This window comes from Phaenicophaeus curvirostris, chromosome 4 (genome assembly GCF_032191515.1).
Source record: "Phaenicophaeus curvirostris isolate KB17595 chromosome 4, BPBGC_Pcur_1.0, whole genome shotgun sequence".
Classification (NCBI taxonomy): Eukaryota; Metazoa; Chordata; class Aves; order Cuculiformes; family Cuculidae; genus Phaenicophaeus; species Phaenicophaeus curvirostris.
Window position 1 is genome coordinate 21897005 of NC_091395.1, and position 6329 is coordinate 21903333.

A 6329-nucleotide genomic window follows, 5' to 3' on the forward strand; every position below is an offset into this window, starting at 1 on the left:
TTATTTGTTAACATCTAGCTCTACTTTTTTTTTTTTTTTTAAATTCAGTGTAACTTACTGCACACTCAACCACAGAGACCTGATGCAGTTTATTCAGTACTGCAATTATTTCTGCCCTAGCTGCAAGTTAACTGATTCCAGCGGAAATCTGAACACTGCCCATTTTCACCTGGGCCTACCATGAAACTCTGAAAGGAGTCGAGTAACCTTGAAAAAAGTACCACAAAGAATTCACAGTTCTCACTGATGACAATGCTTTTTATTAGAAAGAATAACAAAGTGCTTTCCTTAGGATTAATTTAATACAGAGTTTTTAAGAAATATGATTTCTGCTTTTCATACGGGCAGTTTTGATGTGATGATTTTTCAGTGCAAACAGAGTTCTCCAAGATTCTCTTACGTGTAGAGTTTCTTCTCCATACACAATAGTTCAAACATTTACGCATTTGGCAGGTATGAAAAAGTACTGAAGAGTCCATCCTTTAAAAAACAGAGGTTATGTAAAAAGCATTTAATATGCTACACTGATCAACAGGAATTACATCATTTGTTGCTTAGCACAGATTTAAGGGATGTAACTCCTTCATACAGTCCCACTAACAGACGCATAAAGGTGCTTTCAGTTCTATCAATAATAATAATCATATATATGAATATAAATAACATTATCAATTTTGACTATATAGACGAAAGTGAAATTGTCTTTTTTAAAAAAATTAACAGCTTGCTTTTCAGCTAGGGACATCCTTTGAACATTTGGTGTTTCCTTTGCCTTGGAACTACAACTGGATAGAAGGAAGAATACAGTGCAAGGACTGTTCACTGATTCTCCCCTCACTCTTCACACAATTTACAATCTTTTTCATGCACTCCATTTTCCATTCTTTATGCCTGATGCTATCCCAGTCTCCTTTTTTTCCTTAACTCCTCTTTCCTTTCCTGCAAATGACAGGGCAATACAATAGCAGTAGAACAGAACTAGGACGGATGATTTGGTGCAAATTCTTATACACAATGGAATGTATGAAACTTAACAGAAAAGGGGTATTTTCCATGCAATACATTATTTTTCCTTTTCAGTCAACCTAACTCCATAAGGAAGGATATTTTTTTTCAGATTTTTAAAAATGAAAAGCTTCCATGAAGGACAAGTTGTAGTAAGTTACCCTTAAGAGAAACCATACAGGTCATTCACTGTATATAATCTTAGTTCTGAAGCTACCTTTCCCTAGAGTACATTTATACAAACATGAACATCAAAAGAACAACTGAATTGACTTCATGAGTGAAATAGTCATATTATGTGCATAACTAAAAGTTACATGCTTATAAACAATTTCCTTACTGAACTCATCAGTCACACCCTTGTTTCATTGTTCCCCATTCCTTACCTACAGAGTAAAATCACCACTTCAAGAAATACTAAATACCCTCTCACAGCACAGTGTCTTTATACAAGAGTACTACTGCAACAAGGATATTACAGGGACACTTTTTCCTACAGGATGAAAAGAATTGGATAAGATCTTCTGAACGGTAACTTGACTGTGGGAAGAATGGAAGGTTTTGGTTTTATTTCTTTTTTAATTATGAGATGCTTTTGTAGTACAGCCCTTATACAGGAGAAGAATACACAAGAACCCGCTATTATATGTATACAAATATGCAAAGGTGTAAACAGATATTCTGCTTTCTAAGGGACTTGAAACAAAATCAGTTTATCTCTAGGCACTTTTAAGTACAGAGCTCCTGCCGCTGAGTTCAGCCTGTACTTGCTGTTTGCTTTGGGACTTCCAGCTGTGAATAGCAAACTCCTGTATCCAGGAACACTTCCTGTTGTCAAATGTTTCTCTGTCATCAGCATAACCATTTAACTAAGTGCCAGTCTACACAGGCTGCTAGCTAAACACACATATGGACCCCAGTCCTGCTCCCCTGAAGTCCTGCGGGTTTAAGAGAACCTCTTGGATCCACAGTCAAGGTCATCTCAAGATCTGGAGATGAGAACTGGTCCCTTAGAAGGTAAATATGCTTTCACTGGAGAAGCAAAGACATGTCTACAGATGGCAGTTAGGCACATAAAGACTTTAAAGGAGCTGGGCCTTCAATAACTGCCCTAAATAAGAATTATTTGACTTATTTTGAAGTGTGGAAAGTTTGTAAGAACTGGAGCTAAGGGCCCTGGAAATAGAGCCCGGCAACTCACATGATCCATGTAGGCAATAAAATCAGCCTTGAGAATCCAGTTGCAGGACAGGGACCGTAGAGAAGTTCCCCTTAACTTCAGGAGTCTTTGGATAAGCCAGTATTTTCAACTAATCGACTGTTGATTTCTGCTGGTATAAAAATGTTTAGGAAAAAAGTCACTGCAAAAAGTTGAGCAGTTTTCTGTAAATTTCACATCTTCCATTACATTTCTTTAAATAAATGTGTAATTTCACTCTGCCATAGATGATGTCAATTTTGCAATTAAGTTTCTTACTAAAAGTAATGCACTGCAAATATTAAATGGGCAGCCCACTTAGTAAAAATCCTGTCTCATTTTACTGTTTTTATTTAAATTCCATTCAGCATAGAAATATTCAATCTACCTCTGGTGTGGCTCCTGGTGAACCAGAGCAAATTTTACACCTACCCTTGACCATATACATCCTATTCTCCAATCTGAGTTGCCCGTGCCATGCACCTATACTTTTTTATTACCTATCGTGGAAATTAACCATTTAAGACTACTAAATAAAATGACCACCTAAATTCAACTACATTCTTGACTTGCATGGGCAAACAGGTCTGATTTGCTTATGTAAGCAAAGCTTCTAGCTGGTGTATGGTCCAAGCTGTAGCAAATTAGGGAACCATTAAGAGATCTGGTCTGATATCTGGTTGTTCAGCCACGTCACACACAACCCAGAGGAAACAGACAATACTCCAGCTTTGCCGCCTGGAACAGCAACTCTCCAGTACTGCAGCTGTAACTACCTATGAAGTCCATGAATTATCCAAATATTTGTCTTCAGAAGGAGAAAAAAAAGCAAGTATAGAAAAAAAAGCAAGTATAGAAAAAAAAAAGCAGAGCTAGGTTAGACCATTTGGCCAATACAGGACTGCGATTCCTCCTAAACGACAGCTGAAGCCTTGTGTGAATTCATTAGTATTAGTATAAACACATTTTGCTGGCACAGCTTATTTCTTGAGAGAAAACTTTCCATGAACTATACTAACCAAAGATGCTTTTGTGTTGGGAAGATTTATTCACCTTCCGAACATTTGTCATTGTGGGTTTGTTAGCAAACCTCCTTTGTGCAGGTTTAGCTTTTCAGCAAAAAACTAGCAAATTATGCAGATTCAGTGAACAAACAGCACACAAGACCCCCAACAGTGAAACAGGACACTCGCATCGCATCCTTTTAAAAACACAGAGGAAATTTTCACTATACAAAGCAAAAACATTGCGCGGCGGGGGGGCAATCGTTGGAATAAGGCCCCAAGAGTGCAGAAAACAGTACATTGGATACCATTATATTACAAACATCTCCTTTTTTTGCCCTTTAAAGATCTAGTAGGGCACTGCTGCCTTTGCTTAAAATGCATAATTTTAATTCTCACCCCAAACAGTGGAAGTTCAGCAAAATGCAATTTGAAGCACTGCAGCTTTTGATATGCCACCCATTTACTTAAATACATAAATCCACTGACATTGTGACAGAGTCAAAATACATAATCTGAACATAACCTGAAAAAATTTTACTGTTGTACATAAATAATGACAAGGCACAGAACAGCAACCAGTCCAAGAGCTTGTAGGCCAAGAAACCAGAGCATAACCCAGAAGAATATAATTATCACAGGTTCCACTATTCGTTCTCCAAAATACATCCTTGTGAAGCCTATTCTGATAAGGCTTTTGTTTAGTCCGCCAAAGAGTGTCCCCATCTTTTTATAGTCGTCTATTACAGGTTCTGTAGCGTGATTTCTTTGTTCTTGCTGGACCTGCAGACAGAAGACATATATGTTATTTACAGAATATCTTCAGGGTGACAAGAAGGATATAAAACTATTAAGCACAGACTATAGAGTATTTCACACCAAAGCATGGAGAACTGAAGGGCTACTACCACCACTGAAAGAGAGGCAAAGGAACACAGACCCAAGGACCATACAGATGCAAAACGGCGGTACAAAGAAGCCAAGGGGAAGGGAAACAAGTTCTGCACTTTTTCCCAGAAAAAAAAAATGATCGAACAAACACATAAGAAGTCAGAAGTACATTTTTAAGATGCCACCTTTAACTATCACTACAGAAAATATGCAACTGTTTCAACCTGTAAACTGTAACTAGATTAGAGATTGAAATCCCATCTCTCCTTCCCCAGTATCCAGAGATCTTTTCCACAAAACCTTCTTGCCTTGTGTTTGGATATGGCAGGGTGAACACACTTTCAAGATGATGAACATGAGTTTTCTAATCCTTCCATTAGGCAGCAATGAATCACAGAATCATCGAATGGTTTGGGTTGGAAGGGACCTTAAAGATCATCTAATGGAAATACATGCAGCAGCTACTCATCAATATTTCAGCCAACTGATCAATAGGTCCAACAAATTGTCTTCAAACTCCATGTGCAATTAGTCCACTCCTGGATTCAAAGCAAACATGTATCTTCAGTTCTGTCTTCAAGGATGAAAGTTATTCTGTATCTTTGGTTATACGGCATGGTCTTGGTGGACAAATTCCCTCCCACAGCACTGCCAGGCTCTCTGCTAGACATCAAGTGATAAAGTGAATTCCCATTCCCAGAGAAAAACATCCAGCAAAGACCAAAGGAAGCTGACTTTTCTTCTTTTAGACCAGACTTTCAGGCAACAATGCAGAACCTTCTGTCTGAATGAAAGTTGGGTGAAGCACCATAGCTGCTACCGAAAAAAAAAAAGCCCAACAAAACCCATACATTCTCTCAGCTGTTTATGCTTGGGTATTTGTTTATTTCCTTATTCATAAAGATTTTGGTTTAAGCTTCAGTACTGAATACCAGAAAGGGAAGGATGCAGGAACCCTAAATAGTAATGAATTGTATTTATTTTTTTTTTCTGTATTCTACAGAAGAGCCTGAACATGGGGAATTGCAGTACTGGAGGTTATGAACTGACAGCCACCACCCTGATTGTTTTCACCTCACTTCTCAGGCCCACATAATTTTCTCCCCCTCACTGGATACAGATCCTCCAGTTTTCAGCATTTTCACTTTAATTGTGCTTTATTTAATTCAAAGAAATGTTGACTCCTGTTTAAATTACAGTGTTTCAAGAGTAGTCTCTTCAAGAAAGGCAGAGCCTCTTCTGAGCCCCTGCAGACTCAGCAGGGCAGGGTGCTTGCTATCCCAGGAACACAATGTTATTACATTAACTCTCATCCCTCTACCCTCAAAGGGCACAGGGAGACAGTTAGCCCAAGTGGTGTATTGATCACAGCAATTAGGGAAAAGAGAAAGGATGTGCTGTGAAGGGAAAATACATTTATTTGCTTCCTGCATGCAGAGACCACAAGGAAGCACATGCCTATGGGATGATGGTGGAGGGAATCACAGAGAACATTTCTGAGATACAGTAAACACATGCAGGAGAAATCATTATATTTTCCAGCAAAGTAGCTTAGGCTTTGAGCCAGTGGCCAGTAAAACCAGAAAGGGGAAAACAAGCTAATCACTTGTTTGTTTATGGATTTTTAATGGTACTCTTCAACGTGCTGGAAACCTTGGCACAGAGCAAGCAGAGTGCAGCACTTTGCAAGAGGCTGCCAGCAGGCACGTTTCCATGAGCTCCGTCTCACCAGGCCAGCTAAGCAAGATGATATCTGTGTCCACCCTGATATCTCTCGTGGAATGAGGAAGCTGCAAGACCTGGGATTTCCCTAGCAGCCCCTTTCTGCTTTGATAAGCTAACAGTGAGAAGTTGCACCCAGTCTCTTAACCAGGGTAACAGAGTAAATTCCACTTTACTTAGGTTGTCTAGGTCTTCTTTATCTATGGTTGTTTTTTGGGTTTTTTTTAAGCAAGATTTTATCTCACTCTCTCCTTCTCAAACAAGGGGCGATTCATGAATCCCTAAAGAAATTATGCAAAGCAAAATTCTAGGCACAGAGGATGACGAGGGTGTGTTTAACTACAAAGCAAGCATCAAGTTATTTTCCAAGTATTTGCAAGAGCTTACAAAACCTTTCAGAATAATCATGGAAATTCTCAAGATTTCAAAGTCTGCTTCAGTTAATTCAGACTGAGTATGGCTTGCTTCAGGCAACTCAGCAAAACCCAAGTGAAGCTTAAAACAGATGA

General features: G+C 38.8%; 1 long non-coding RNA gene across 1 annotated transcript; it reads right to left on the reverse strand.

The window, feature by feature from the left end:
- Window positions 1-230: 230 nt before the first annotated feature.
- LOC138719902 (uncharacterized) lies at window positions 231-3738 on the reverse strand. Its single transcript, XR_011337337.1, has 2 exons — window positions 2207-3738; window positions 231-480 (listed from the first exon to the last, which is right to left on the reverse strand). It is a non-coding gene; the product is annotated as an uncharacterized lncRNA (long non-coding RNA).
- Between the last annotated feature and the right edge of the window lie 2591 nt (window positions 3739-6329).